Below are 16819 nucleotides of genomic sequence, written 5' to 3'. Positions count from 1 at the left end.
GAAACTGCACAGTCGTCCCGGACGTCACTGCTCAGACTTCACTTCTTGCAACACACCTGTCACTGGAGCACTTGCTGCTCATTTCTCGTCAATTCCTTCTTCGGTCCAACACATGGAATATAGGAAGACCTCACAGGGTGCTTGCAGACTACAGGATGAAGCGTAAATCCACCGGATCTGGGGCGAAAACTCTCAGACTGACAGGACCCCCTATCGCACGTTTGACCTCCTCGACGTGTCGTGTCAAACTCCGTGGCGCCACGGCCCGCGCCGTCCGGACCCCCCTGCACTCGTGACGTGTCTTGGCGTGAAAATGTAGGGTCCAGCGACATCTTGGCGTCCTAAAGGGCCTAAACCACTGGCCAAAACACTCTTCTTTTGCCATTTTCTTGCCAACGCGAGAACACTTTATGCTCCCACATATGGCAAATTGTTCCCCGGAACGTAGAGAACGTTCGGGTAAAGTGAATATGACTCTTACAGCTGGCGTGGGAGAAATATAAGGGGGGAACACCGTCACAAGGTAGACTCGTTTACTCATCCCCCTCGTGGTCGTCGCCGTCAACCCCTTTGAGTTGTGTAGATCACCTTTGTTGGTAGGACCCTTCCTTCCTCTGTCATTCTTGCTGGTGCCAGGTGCTCTGTCCAGGAGTATATTCCTTCTCCTCGGCTTTGTAACAAGTGCTGGAGGTTTGGGCATGGTGCCCTCCGCTGCTCTGGGACTGTCTCTCTCTGTTCTTTGTGTGGGGGTGAAGGTCACTCTAAGTCGGAGTGCACTTCTCCCCAAGCTCGCTGCCTCAACTGTGGTGAGGCCCATCCTACCTTCTCCCGTGCCTGTATCCATTACAAGCTTGAGGCAGCCATCCTCAACTTGAAGCACCAGGAGCGTTTATCTTTTCCCGAGGTGAGGCGCCAGGTTTGCCGGCTCCCGCCTTATGCTAACGTCTCTTATGCTCGCGTGTTGCGCTCTTCCTCTTCTCGTCCTTCCCACCTTCCTTAGACTCACAACCGTTTCCGGGCCTTGGACCCTGATACGCCCACTGCCCCCTCCTCTGTTCCTTTAAGTTCTGTCCCGAAGGGTCCCCCTCCTGGTCCTCTGTCTGGGGTTCCCCTTCTTTTTACCCGGTCTGTCATGTCTCTTGTGTCTTCTTCCTCGTCTCCCTCCGATCCTCTTTCCCATCCTTCTCCTCCATCTATTGACTCTCCCCGCCGCCTGTCGGTGCAGGCGGATGTACATCGCTCTCCTAACGGCCGTCGTGTGTGCTCTCATTCAGCTTCTCCTGTTGAGACACTGGAATCCGTTCCCCAGTACGTAGTTGCTGGGACACCAGTCTCTTTACGTCAGAAGCGTAAGCCTGGCTCCTCTCCTTCCTCCTCCCTGGCGGGTAAGAAGGCTTGGCCCCTGCTACTGGCTCTATTGCTCCTTCCCCTCCCATTTCAGTGGTTGCGCCCCCTGTTCCTGCTATGGAGGTTTCTTTGGCCCCTGCTTCCCTCTCGGTTGCTGCCCTTGCTGAGGTGCACTCCCCTCTTTCTACTCTCCCTCTTCCTGCTGCTGTCCTTGACTGCTCCTCTCCGTTTTCTCGTCCTCTTTCTCCTCCTCCGGACCCCGCCCGCACACCTCTGGTCTGTTCTCCCGCTTCCTTCCCTCCGTCTTTGCTCAGTTTACCCATGCCCCCTAACCCTGACTTTGCTGACCCTGATATTCTTTAACGTGCTATATTGCTCTTTCGCCTTTGTTTCTTCCTTGTTCTCTGTTGTTGTCCTTTCTCTTCTCGTCGATGTCTATTCTTCAATGGAACGTTCGTGGTTATTATGCCAATTTCCTCGAACTCCAACTTCTGATTTCGCGGTTTTCGCCCCTTTGTGTCTGTCTCCAGGAGCCGATGCTTGGTGCTCGTCCTGGTCGTTTTCGTGGCTATTTCTTTCCCTCCCCTCTCCCAGCCGTTGCTGGGGCTCCTAATTCTTCTGCTCTCTCGATTCGCGCTGATGTTCCCATCGTCCACTTACTTTTTCCTTGGCCTCTCCATTGTTCTCCTGCTCGTATCTTTGTGAGGAAATGGTACACAGTTTGTTCTATTTATCTCCCCCGAGTGTCCCGCTTTCTCATCCTGATTTGAAACACCTCCTGGACTCCTTACCAGAGCCTTTGCTCCTGCTGGGTGATTTCAATTGTCGTCAATCTCTTTGGGGTGTTGTTCTAACACCCGAGGTCGCCTTCTTGAGCCGTTTATCCTCTCTTGTTACCTGTCTCTTCTGAATTCTGGTGAGCCCACTCATTTGGACTCTCGGACTCGCACCCTTTCCTGTCTTGACCTTTCTCTCTGCTCTTCTTCTCTTTCCTTAGATTTCACATGGCAGGTTCTTAATGACCTCCATGGCAGTGACCATTTCCCCATCCCTGTTTCCTTTTTCTCTTTTCGCCCTTCCCTCTCCTTCCCTAGGTGGCAGTTCGCTAAGGCGGACTGGAACGTATTTACCCTGAGTGCTGCTCTCCCTGACTTTTCCCTCGTGCGCTCCGCCTTTTTCATGACACTGTCTTCGATGTTGCCCTCTGCTCTATTCCTCGCTCTTCCTCTCAGGGTCCACGGAAGTGGACCCTGGTGGAATGCAGACTGTGCTCGGGCTGTCCGCTATAAGCGTGCAGCCTGGAAGAGGCCCTCAAGGTCGTCAAACTGTCAAATCAATCATTAAGTTCTGAGTAATCTGCAAAAGATACAACGCTCGAGTGTGTCCTTACCCAGAACCTCCACCACTCCCTAAGGAGAGAGTAGTTCATCTTCGTCCCTTTGAGACCACTGGTGTCGATTACACAGGAACCTTGCTTCTCACTGGCAATCCAGATAAGATACCAGTGAAAGCTTATATTTGCCTCTTCACGTGTGCTACCACACGAGGCGTACATCTAGAAGTGACTTCTGACATGAGTGCCGAATCCTTCATCCAAGCTTTTCGTAGATTTTCAGCTTGCAGATCCTGTCCCAAACTAATGATATTTGATAATGGTTCAAATTTTGTGGCAGGAGAAGCCTGCCTTACGAGAGATATGGAATCATCCAGAAGTGCAGTCTGTCATGCAGAGACGACAATGCCACTGGAAATTTATTGCTCCAAGAGCCCCCTGGCAAGGTCGGTTCTACAAACGTATGATAGGGACTGTCAAGAAATGTTTAAGGAAGACCTTGCATTGACAGAAAATTGGTTACTCTGAACTCCAAACGCTCGTCATGGAAATTGAGGCGCGAGTCAACAATCGCCCATTAACTTACCTATCAGATGATTTCTCACAGAGAGAGCCTCTGAGTCCCTCATATTTAATGCATGGAGGCCTGCTGAGCCCTTTGATACCTTTGGCAGAAGAGGATCCCGTCGACCCTTCCCATGTAACCAAGTGACTTAGTGGAAAGTTACCAACATCTCTCGAGAGTAATTGAAAGGTGGAATGAGGTGTGGACTCGAGAGTACTTCACAGCTCTACGAGAGTACCACTATAGAGCTTCGAGCCCCTATAATAAAATTCAACTCAAACCAGGAGACCTAGTATTGGTTGACAGTGATGGACCAAGGTCAGAATGGCCTATAGGCAAAATTGTCTCTATCCACCCAGATCACCAAGGCATCCTGAGAGTAGTACGGGTTTTGTGCCGAGGCACTACTACCCTAAAAACATTAGAGAAGTTGGTACCTCTCGAATTAGCAGAACGAGAGTGTTTAACAGAACCAGCTTCACCTACAGTTTCCGAGGACAACAATTCTGATCCACAGAGCACCCGCCCAACTAGAGCAGCTGCTCAACAATGCAAACGGAAACTACAAGCTTTTTATAGCTCTGACTAGGAGCAAATAATTTCCCAGCCAATTTGAGTAATCATGATGATGCTGTGTTGTGATGTCAAGTAACAAATCAGTTACAAGTCACAATGACCCAAGACATTCACCTCACAGTGGATTCTCAGTTACTTTAAATTGTATAATTTAATCCATAATTTGTTTGTGCAGGCTATCAACTATACATTATTTCATCTAGAGCATCTATGAGTTTGCAAAACTTTAAGACTTAGTAACATAACCGTTACATGTCATCGCGACACCAGTCAAGGAATACATTGTAGGCTTTATTAGTCAATAACTTTAGATGATTCACAATTCCATGTTTTCCATTTAACATGAGTTCATTTACAAGACTTAAAGTCTTGTATGTCCTTGACAATTACGGGACATCCGTTATGTGTGTACTAACGTACTAACATACTAACATTAATACTAACTTCGGGATAGGTACGTCAGTACTCAACATTCCACTGCGACCCGAGTTTTCTCCCCCTAGAGTTATGTTGGAAATTTCCAACACTAACAAACTACTATTGTATTATAATACATCATCATTATATACTAACTACAGTAGTTATTAATTTCATTATTGGTAGTGTAAACATAAATTAAACCATTTCATCTGCGTATTAGTGCTAGAATTCTCATGAAATTGAGTAGCAAAATTGCGTCAGATAATGTCTAGATAGACACGTTTATTACAAATGTGTTAGAGAATTGAATGTGGTTCTCTAAAATTATCAGTATTTCGTGTAATAATTACCTACGGATAATATGACTCCCGATAATCTAAAACCGAGAGTTAATAACTGAAATTATTATCAGTAGCAGTTTTATCTGTTACGTACGAATGCTATGGAGATAATAAAAATCATCTCCATTTCTTGTTTAACACCATTAAACGAGAATATGATAATATTTACGTCCCTATAATTGCAACCCAGTTCTCATTAACGTATTACATCAATAATTACGCAGAAAAGAGTTATCCGTGATTAATAATTTCTGTGGTGAATGTGAGAGACGGGTTGAGGGAAGGCGGAGACGCCATTGTACACAAGGCATCCCTGGCGTGAAGAGTGGCGAGACACGTGATAGTGACTGGGGAGTTTTTATCGACAAGAATTACGTTGATACAAGTTTAATAGTCAACAATTACCTATTCACGTGTTCTATAGTGCCCTGCCAGTTAATAACGCGTCAACAATTGAAGCCACGACCCGTAATTACACGTACACAGCAGTGGACACCTGGGACTCGCTGACGCGGTTTCGGCAGACCTTAGTATTTGATACGCTTATGTTAAGTATACCATTCTCGTTTGATGCATCATCCTAGATTGTATATGTGTGGGTAGTCAGTCGTTATACAGCATGGATACCTAATACACAACGTTAGTTTATTTTCCACATGTTCTCAGTGTTCATGAATATTTGAAATAATTCGTAGCCTAATCAAATGCTACTTAAATTTCTCTGATTTCGGCGTGTATACGAGGAGTCGACAAGTTGTTTCTCATCATTTGTGATATTCACCTCGGGTTCTTTCTTTTTTGGGATTCAGTGACCACGAGGACAAATGATGAAATGGCGTTACAGAAATCGTCTTACAGATAAGACATTTATTTCGTACAAATTTATCTAAGATTATTACTGATTTCCATATCATGCATATATGATCTTTACAGTGAATAATTTATTGCCAGAAATAATGATTTGGTAATTAATATGTTTGCTCTTACTGTTGCTCAATAATTCATAATCTTTAATATTCATAGTTTGAGTTATCATATCTTTGAATCTATCTTAGTTTAGATTTACTATGTTACTAACTCAACAATGAACTAGTGACGAACCACACTGGTTCCTAGATATATATGAATTTCAAGAAATACCCCTAATGTTGATATTTGAGGCTTTGACTTTAATTAATTAATAATACAGTCTATTCATTATTTTCAAGTGATTATTCATTTAATTATTATCCATAGACACTGGTTCTCTAGTGTCATTTTAATGATCACTTTTACTCGTTTTCCCTCTTTTCTCAAAAGTGGGTGGTCCTTCGATTTATTTAAATACAAAAAGCAAATAATTGAATATATGAGTCAAGCCCCAGAAATCCAACAAGTGGTATTGGAATCGATTTGGAGAAAGGAGGTAATAAAAGAATGTGTTTGTGGGAGAAAAGAATTGGCAAAATGATCAGGAAAAGAGAGGAGCCTCAAAATAACAATTCACTTAGGGTATATTACACAAACAATAGAAGTCTAAGAAATAAAATAAACGATTTAAATGCTCTTGTCTGCACAGAAAAAATAAATATTATTGCACTTACCGAAACGTGGATGAATGTAGAAAATAGAGAGCTATTAGCTGAATATCAAATAAATGGATTTAAACTATTTCACACAGATACATATATTAGACGAGGAGGGGGAGTAGCCATATATGTTAGGGACAGTTTGAAATGTAGTCTCAAAGAGGGAATCAAAACTGAGCCACATACAGAAACTATTTGGATAGATTTAAACGAAAAAGCAAATAACATTATAATAGGAGTTATATATAGGCCACCATATTTAGACAGAATGGGAGCAAAGCATCTTTGGGATGAAATATCTAGAGCATCTAGATCTTACAGTGTTTATGTCATGAGTGACTTTAATTTTAGTGGAATAAACTGGTTGAACAAAACAGGGAATAATGAAGCAGAAGATTTTCTAGAATTAACTGACGATTGCTTTCTTACGCAACACATTAAAGAACCAACGCGGGGAAAAAATATTTTAGATTTAGTGTTAACTAACAGGGAAACACAAATTAAGGACATCGAAATAGGGAGTGAGCTAAGGAACAGTGATCATAAATAAATTAGAATTAGCATTCAATGGATTAGATTTGTAGGAGAAAATTCTGTTAAAGTGCCTGATTTTCGAAAAGCTGATTTCATTAGTCCAAGAATTTTTTTTGGGTCAAATAGATTGGAAAGTCTTGGGTATGGGGTGTGGGCCGGTATTGGAGGTAGACGTAAACCCAGCAATAGGTGACGTAAAAGGGGTTTTCGATGTGGATTCAAAATATAACCTATTTAAAAATATTCTAACCTAAGCCCAGGAATGTAGTATACCATATAAATTGAATAGATCGAATACTAATGATCCAAAGTGGATAACAAATGATCTGAAGAACCTTATAGGTAAAAAGAGAGTGTGGTACAAAAGGATTAAGAATGGGGAAGTCTCTTTAGAACAGGAATTCGTACAACTGGTTAACATAAGAACATAAGAACAGAGGCAACTGCAGAAGGTCTATTGGCCCATGCGAGGCAGCTCCTATTTATAACCACCCAATTCCACTCATATACTTGTCCAACCCGCGCTTGAAACAATCAAGGGACCCCACCTCCACAATGTTACGCGGCAATTGGTTCCACAAATCAACAACCCTGTTACTGAACCATTATTTACCCAAGTCTTTCCTAAATCTAAACTTATCCAATTTATACCCATTGTTTCGTGTTCTGTCTTGTGTTGATACTTTTAATACCCTATTAATATCCCCTTTGTTATGTCCATTCACCCACTTGCAAACCTCTATCATGTCACCCCTAACTCTTCGCCTTTCCAGTGAATGCAACTTAAGCTTTGTTAATCTTTCTTCACATGAAAGATTTCTAATTTGGGGAATTAACTTAGTCATCCTACGCTGGACACGTTCAAGTGAATTTATATCCATTCTATAATATGATGACCAAAACTGAACTGCATAATCTAAATGGGGCCTAACTAGAGCAAGATATAGCTTGAGAACCACACCAGGTGTCTTGTTACTAACGCTGCGATTAATAAATCCAAGTGTCCGATTTGCCTTATTACGAACATTTATGCATTGATCCTTTTGTTTTAAATTCTTACTAATCTTAACTCCCAGATCCCTTTCGCAATCCGACTTCGCAATCTCAACACCATCTAGATGGTATCTTGTAACTCTATCATCATTACCTAGCCTCAGAACTTTACATTTATCAGCATTAAACTGCATTTTGCCAATCCTTTGACCATCTCAAAACCCTATCTAGATCAACTTGAAGTGATAGTGAGTCCTCCGAATTAATTTCCCTACCGATTTTCGTATCATCGGCAAATTTGCAAATGTTGCTACTCAAACCTGAATCTAAATCATTTATATATAGTAAAAACAACAGAGGTCCCAGGACAGAGCCCTGAGGTACTCCACTAACAACATTATCCCACTCTGACTTAACCCCATTTATACTAACTCTCCGTTTCCTTTGGAATAGCCATGCCCTAATCCAAGTTAATATAGCACCCCCAATACCATGAGCTTCTATTTTTTTAATCAGTCTTTCATGTGGCACTGTATCAAAAGCTTTGCTAAAGTCAAGGTACACAAAATCACAATCCTTACCACTATCAACTGCCTCAACTATGCTAGAATAAAAAGATAACAAAATTGTTAAACATGAACGGCCATTTATAAAACCATGTTGCGACTCAATTATTAATTTATGTTTTTCAAGATGAAGACGAATTTTATTTGCTATTATAGATTCGAGTATCTTTCCCACAATAGACGTTATATCAAGCACGGGTTGGACAAGTATATGAGTGGGATTGGGTGGTTATAGAATAGGAGCTGCCTCGTATGGGCCAATAGGCCTTCTGCAGTTACCTTTGTTCTTATGTTCTTATGCTAATTGATCGATAGTTAGATGCAAGTGATCTATATCCTTTCTTAAAAACTGGTATCACATTAGCAACTTTCCATAACTCTGGCACTATGCCAGACTCTATTGATTTACTAAATATGGTTGACAGTGGGTCACAAAGCTCCTCTTTGCATTCTTTAAGCACCCTGGCAAACACTTCATCCGGCCCTGGGGATTTGTTTGGTTTGAGTTTTACTATTTGTTTAAGAACATCCTCCCTGGTAACTGCAAAACTCGTCAACCTGTCCTTGTCCCCACCCACATAGACTTGTTCGGCTGAAGGCATATTGTTAAGTTCCTCTTTAGTAAATACAGATACAAAATATTTATTAAAAATACTACTTATCTCTTCATCACTATCTGTTATTTGACCTGTCTCAGTTTTTAATGGACCTATCCTTTCCCTAGTCTTAGTACGATATAACTGAAAAAACCTTTAGGATTTGTCTTTGCTTGCCATGCTATGCGAACTTCATAGTTTCTTTGTGATTTCCTTATCTCTTTTTTAACATTTCAAACCAGTTGTACGAATTCCTGTTCTAAAGTGGCCTCCCCATTTTTAATCCTTTTGTACCAAGCTCTCTTTTTACCTATAAGGTTCTTCAAATTCTTTGTTATCCACTTTGGGTCATTAGTATTCGATCTATTCAATTTGTATGGTATACTACGTTCCTGTGCTTTGTTTAGAATAGTCTTAAATAAGTTATATATTGAATCCACATCGAAATCCCCATTTAAGTCACCTATCGCTGGGTTCATGTCTCGCTCCAAGACCGGCCCACACCCCATACCCAAGACTTTCCAATCAATTTGACTCAAAAAATTTCTTAGGCTATTATAATCAGCTTTTCGAAAATCTGGCACTTTAACAGAAGCAGGCGATGAGTCACAATAACGTGGCTGAAGTATGTTGACCAGACCACACACTAGAAATTGAAGAGACGACGACGTTTCGGTCCGTCCTGGACCATTCTCAAGTCGATTGTGAGAATGGTCCAGGACGGACCGAAACGTCGTCGTCTCTTCAATTTCTAGTGTGTGGTCTGGTCAACTTTAACAGAATTTTCTCCTACAGGTCTATTCCATTCTATGCTAAATCTGATTTCTTTGTGATCACTGTTCCCTAGCTCACTCCCTATTTCGATGTCATTAATTTGCGTTTCCTTGTTAGTTAACACTAAATCTAAAATATTATTTTCCCATGTTGGTTCCTTAATGTGTTGCGTAAGAAAGCAATCGTCAATTAATTCTAGAAAATCTTCTGCTTCACTATTCCCTGTTTTGTTCAACCAGTTTATTCCACTAAAATTAAAGTCACCCATGACAAAAATACTGTTAGATCTAGATGCTCTAGATATTTCATCCCATAGATGCTTTGCTTTCATTCTGTCTAAATTTGGTGGCCTATATATAACTCCTATTATAATATTATTAGCTTTTTCGTTTAATTCTATCAAAATAGTTTCTGTGTGTGGCTCAGTTTTGATTCCCTCTTTGAGACTACATTTCAAATTGTCCCTAACATATATGGCTACTCCACCTCCTCGTCTAATATATCTATCTGTGTGAAATAGTTTAAATCCATTTATTTGATATTCAGCTAATAGTTCTCTATTTTCTACATTCATCCACGTTTCGGTTAGTGCAATAATATCTATTTTTTCTGTGCAGACAAGAGCATTTAATTCGTTAATTTTATTTCTTAGACTTCTACTGTTAGTGTTATATACCCTAAGTGAATTGTTATTTTGAGGCCCTTCTCTTTCCCTGATCATTTTGCCAATTCCTTTCTCCCACAAACACATACTTTTATTACCTCCTTCCTCCCTATCAATTCCCATACCACTATCTACTAACAGTTTAAACCCAAACAAATGCCTCTAACCACTGGTTCCAACGAGTTCGCAACAGCAACAACCCCAGCCCTCGATAGATGCACCCCATCACGAGCATACATTTCATTTCTTCCATAGAAGTGTTCCCAGTTGTCTATGAAACATATTGAATTTGATTTGCAATATCTTTACAGCCGGCAATTGACACCAAGTGCCCTCGACATCCATTCATTTCCCACTCCTTTTCTTGGAAGAATGCCACATATGATTGAGATTCCTCCCTTGCTCCTAACTAATTCAATGGCTGTCCTGAATCTCTGTATTAGTTCCTCACTCCTATCTCGCCCAACATCATTACCCCCTGCACTAATACAAATAATGGGTTTGTTTCCATTTCCCGTCATATCATTCATGTTTCCAACAATATCACCAATTCCAGCTCCCGGATAGTAAACCCTTAATCTGTTCCCCCTATCTCTGGCACAAAACGTTCTGTCTAAATACCTCACCTGGGAATCTCCCACAACCAAAATTCGCTTCGATTCTCCCTTTTCCTTTCGAGCAGTTTGAGGGACCTGCGCTTTAATGCTCCTCGTTGCTTTACCTCCTCTTTGAACAACTGGTTCACCACAGCACTCGTCCTCTAATACGTCAAATGCGTTAAATATAGAAATAAACAATTAAAATGCGTTAGAAATACTAAAAAAGAGATAAGGAAAGCAAAAAGGAACTATGAAGTTCTCATAGCAGAGCAAGCAAAAACAAATCCCAAAGGGTTTTTCCAATTATACCGGACAAAGATTAGGTCCATTAAAAACTGAGACAGGTAAAATAACAGATAGTGATGAAGAAATGAGTAGTATTTTTAATAAATATTTTTATCTGTATTTACTAAAGAGGAACTTAACAATATGCCTTCAGCCGAACAAGTCTATGTGGGTGGGGACGAGGACAGGTTGACGAGTTTAGCAGTTACCAGGGAGGATGTTCTTAAACAAATAGTAAAACTCAAACCAAACAAATCCCCAGGGCCGGATGAAGTGTTTGCCAGGGTGCTTAAAGAATGCAAAAAGAAGCTTTGTGTACCATATTTAATAAATCAATAGAGTCAGGCAGAGTGCCAGAGTTATGGAAAGTTGCTAATGTGATACCAGTTTTTAAGAAAGGAGATAGATCACTTGCGTCTAACTATCGACCAATTAGCCTAATGTCTATTGTGGGAAAGTTACTCGAATCTATAATTGCAAATAAAATTCGTCTTCATCTTGAAAAACATAAATTAATAATTGAGTCAACATGGTTTTATAAATGGCCGTTCATATTTAACAAATTTGTTATCTTTTTAATCTAGCATAGTTGAGGCAGTTGATAGTGGTAAGGATTGTGATGTTGTGTACCTTGACTTTAGCAAAGCTTTTGATACAGTGCCACATGAAAGATTGATTAAAAAGATAGAGGCTCATGGTATTGGGGGTGCTATATTAAGCTGGATTAGGGCATGGCTATACCAAAGGAAACAGAGAGTTAGTATAAATGGAGTCAAGTCATAAGAACAAAGGCAACTGCAGAAGGCCTATTGGCCCATACGAGGCAGCTCCTATTTATAACCACCCAATCCCACTCATATACATGTCCAACCCATGCTTGAAACAATCGAGGGACCCCACCTCCACAATGTTACGCGGCAATTGGTTCCACAAATCAACAACCCTGTTACTGAACCATTATTTACCCAAGTCTTTCCTAAATCTAAACTTATCCAATTTATACCCATTGTTTCGTGTTCTGTCTTGTGTTGATACTTTTAATACCCTATTAATATCCCCTTTGTTATGTCCATTCACCCACTTGTAAACCTCTATCATGTCACCCCAACTCTTCGCCTTTCCATTGAATGCAACTTAACAATGTGCCTTCAGCCGAACAAGTCTATGTGGTCTGTGAGATTTTTCTGGCAAGGTTAGCACCAATTGATGAAAAGAAGCTAATAAATTCAGTTGCTGTTTCTAAATCTGTCGCAGGTGTATAACCATCCATGGAGATTTTATCTCCAATCTTGTCATGTGATTGCTGTTTAGATCCTAGAATGTTAGGAATGTAGAGGCTTTCCATGTATCCTTTTGCTTTTTTTAATCTACTCTCATAATTGGAAAGTTTCGTTCTTCTTACTATACTGGTAAACATTGAGAAGTACGTCTTAACTACTTCTTTTGTAACGAGGCAATTCCTAAGTTTTTTTTATATTCATGTTTCTTTTTGATCGCTTTGAGTATGGCACTTATGAACCAGAGGTTGTTTAATCATTAAGCAGTTACTTGCTTGGTGAGGACAGTGAGTGTTGTTGAGGCATAGTTTTGGAAAGGAAGATGTTGGCTAATGAATTTATGTCCTGTGTATTATTGAATTCAGATTACCAGTTTGTTTTGTGAAGTGTATTTGAGAGATTGCTTATTGACCCTTCACTGTGTAACCTGAAGGTAAGTTTCTTGGTATCTGGTAGTGTTATGTCCATGTTTGCTATGAGGAAGGTAGGATAGTGGTCAGTTGTTCTATCAGTGATTATACCAGATGCAAGGGGGAGCTGTTATGTTCATCCATAATTGATTCAAAGTAGAAGCGGATGTTTGAGTTATAATAGGATGAGATTGGTGATTGTGGGGATTAGCATACAGGAGTTCATGCTGTTTAGGAAATAATCGACTTGAGGGCTATATTGTTGACAGATCAATATTGAAGTCACCTCCTAGAATGATATGATTTTTGTTGAGCTTGTTGTATATAAGATTCCTTAAGTTATCTGAGAGTGCAGTTATATTAATATTGGGAAATCTATAGATAGTTCCAATAGTCAAGGTGGATTTCAGGAATTTAATAGAGAATTGAGTATAGGTATATTCACAGTAGTCTTCTCTATCATTAATGACACTATTGCAAATAAAGGTATATTGGTAATAGCCACCTCTTGTTTTATTTGGCCTACCGTTGTGAATTGCTTTATTACTGGCTAAGTTGTAAAGTTGGGTATGGTCTTTACTTAGCTATGTTTTTGTTAAAATAATGAACGATAGTTTAGTACCTCGTGCTGAGTAGTGCATTCATATTATCAAAATGTTTACCAAGTTATCTGACATTTTGGTTGAAAACTAATAGGCAAGTGTTATTTTGGAGTTTGTTTCTCGCAAGGTTTACTGTGTAATAAGTGCAGCAGTGATGATCAATATGCTGGTTATTGTAGATTTGTGACAGCAGATTTAGTTCAGGATCAATATCAGCTTGCATGTAAATACAATGGAGTAAGCAGATAATGAGTCACAATAACGTGGCTGAAATATGTTGACCAGACCACACACTAGAAAGTGAAGGGACGACGACGTTTCGGTCCGTCCTGGACCGAAAATAGATGCTCAGTTTTGTGAAGAAGTGTTGGCACAAGATGATTTATATTATTGTTTTTCTATTATATTTATGATTTTACCGAGTTCAGTCTCTCATTTACGTGTATACGAATAAAGTTGTTTTATGTCAAAGGGAAGTTACAGATATTCTGATTGGTTTGGTGATTATGGGAATTAGCATGTAGGAGTTCATACGGTTGAGAAAGCTAGGATCTTTAGGTTTATCTTTAGATCTTTAGGGGAGCCGGTCGGCCGAGTGGACAGCACGCTGGACTTGTGATCCTGTGGTCCTGGGTTCAATCCCAGGTGCCGACAAGAAACATTGGGCAGAGTTTCTTTCACCCTATGCCCCTGTTACCTAGCAGTAAAATAGGTACCTGGGTGTTAGTCAGCTGTCACGGGCTGCTTCCTGGGGGTGGAGGCCTGGTCGAGGACCGGGCCGCGGGGACACTAAAAAGCCCCGAAATCATCTCAAGATAACTTATCAGGGTGCCAGAGATCAATATAAAATATACCTGATTGTAATGGTTGATTTTTTAAAGTTTATTACACATATTAAATTTATGAGTATAGAGATGAATATATGTTCCATACGTATCTTTCTAGTTTTAATAACATTTCAGCATGACAATGATTAGAATCTGTAATAAAGGAAAGTATAATTTCCAGTATATCGTTCTCAGAATCCTATTTTTACTTGTTTTATAAATTTCCTCAATGATTCTGGTAGATATTTTCATGACTAATGGATATAAAATTTATGATAAATAGTTGAGAATAGGCTATTAATAAATTGCTGTTTTTATTATTATTTTTTTATTAAATAAATATTTGTATTATTATTATTGGTTAAAAGAAAATACACAACTTATTCAAATGTGTGACAAAATTTGAATATATTAAAAAATAGACCAGAGTAATTTCTTGCAGAGTTAAATTCATTAATTCAGTAAACTTAATTAACATGTCCGGATAAAGCTGCAAACGGTGGCGGCGTTAGCAAACATCTTGAGCATTTTCATCCCTTGTTGATTTTTCCATCAATTATATTACTCCAAAACTTTCGTATTTTCTTCCATGCAAGAATGTCCGCCTGGAGTTCGGGAAGGCGACTATACGAGCCATGGTCCAAAGGGCACCGCGTGAAGGGGTCCGAGGGGGACTCCAGCAGGAGGCGAAGCAGCGTCGACTCGTCTATCACCATCTTGGACGAGTGCAGCAGTATCGGCGCCTCCATCACCGCCTGCGTCACGCTGTCTCTGAACTCTTCCGGGATCTCCTCCGATGATTCCTGACTTGGTACTGGGAAATGATGAAAGAAAATGCCGGAATCTACTGCCTTCTTGTTTAGGGAAGACAGACACTGCGTGATCAAGCCGCAGAACCTGAGACAATGATCTAAAATTTTTGTTTTTACATATGTTTTTGTAACAATTATCTAAGCGAGACACGAGCGTCATGTATCTGCTTCCTTTGTTATCTTGTAAGTTCGAGTAAATTGTAACAATTGAAACCGTGATAGTGACTAGGGTATCTGCAGCGACCTTAACAAGGCCAGGAGATTCATAAGCCCTCCTGAGTTTCCGTAAATCCAAAAACGCTAAATACAAATTGAAAGTTTTCTCGGACATATATAAACCATCCATTTTGCTTAAATTTAGGGATGCCTCTGCCATTTGCTTTAGAACCTGCACTAGATTGTAGAGTAATGATACTTCTGGTCCTACATTAAGTCTCCTTATCTGATCTGCGGCTGCAGCACCAATAGCAGCAAGGTGGCCATATTGATCAAGGCACATTAACATAACCATAAGGCTAATAGGTATTGTTATACGATCGCCCTCTGGAATAAGATGATCAAAATCCATATATTTTCTATTGATTAATAGTCCTGCAGCTGCTTGCATTCCCGAGGTGGCATCCTGCAAGAAATTCTTTGGCCAAAGGCTGATTAAGTAGACCATTTTCAGACGCAGGTACGGGTTAGGGCACATCTCCGGGTCCGTGAATATTTTTAGTATCCAGGGTTTTAATGTGGTAGACTCGAGTGCACTTAAATTTGTACTATTTTCAGGCGCCAAATATCGTGCTAGGTCAATAATTTCCCAAAAGACATATTCCCACTGCCCCGTCATCACAACTGAAGGCGTACGAAAGGAAAGAGTTAATGCACCTAAAATTCCAAGCTGAAATTTGCAAGCGCATAACATCGTTGAATTGTTATTATGCAATACATTAAGACTGTCTTTTGACGTGTTAATGAATTCTAAAATTTGGTCCGCAGAAAATTCTTCACCTAGAGTCCTGACGACGGTTAAGATCGACCGTGGAAGACTAGGAAAATAATCAGCTTGAGGAATTGTATCCATTGTCTCGGAAAGTGTCACTATGACAGTAAAAGATGTCACGCCAAAATGAAAATGAATAAGCTATCAGCTCTCTTTTGTTGTTGTTGTTGTCTCTCTTGTCTGCGGGTTAATATATAGGTCACCCTAAGAGGAGGTGACGTGAGATACCTGGAGAGTCAGGTGCATGTGAAGCCTGTTTGATGCTGCCTGGGTTGTTATTATTTTAAAATAATTTTCTAGAATAAAAATTCTTGAAACAAACCCAATATTTTATTTACCTGATTTCGATAATGTACGCATAAATTTAAACTCTTTGGCTTTAAATACCTGATATCATATATTATCAAGAACTAATCAATTTATTATCAAGAACTAATCAATTTATTTATCAAGAACTAATCAATTTATTATCAAGAATTAATCAATTTATTATCAATAACTAATCAATTTATTTTCAAGAACTAATCAATTTATTATCAAGAACTAATTAATGTATTATCCAGAACTAATTCATTTAATATTAAGAACTAATCAATTCATTATCAAGAACTAATCAATTTATTATCAAGAACTAATCAATTTATTATCAAGAATTAATTTATTATCAAGAACTATTCAATTTAATATCAAGAACTAATTTATTATCAAAAAATAATTTATTATCAAAAAATAATTTATTATC

At 39.7% G+C, this 16819-nt stretch overlaps 1 long non-coding RNA gene across 1 annotated transcript in view; it reads left to right on the top strand.

Moving 5' to 3' along the window:
* LOC138361377 (uncharacterized) overlaps positions 1–16398 on the top strand; it is a 43758-nt gene extending 27360 nt beyond the window's left edge. The window contains exon 3 of the long non-coding RNA XR_011226937.1: positions 14874–16398. This is a non-coding gene — a long non-coding RNA (uncharacterized lncRNA). The remainder of the gene's footprint in view (positions 1–14873) is intronic.
* Positions 16399–16819: the final 421 nt, after the last annotated feature.

This window comes from Procambarus clarkii, unplaced genomic scaffold (genome assembly GCF_040958095.1).
Source record: "Procambarus clarkii isolate CNS0578487 unplaced genomic scaffold, FALCON_Pclarkii_2.0 HiC_scaffold_336, whole genome shotgun sequence".
NCBI lineage: Eukaryota > Metazoa > Arthropoda > Malacostraca > Decapoda > Cambaridae > Procambarus > Procambarus clarkii.
Note: the sequence above shows the minus strand (reverse complement) of the source record. Positions and strands in the feature narration are given on the sequence as shown.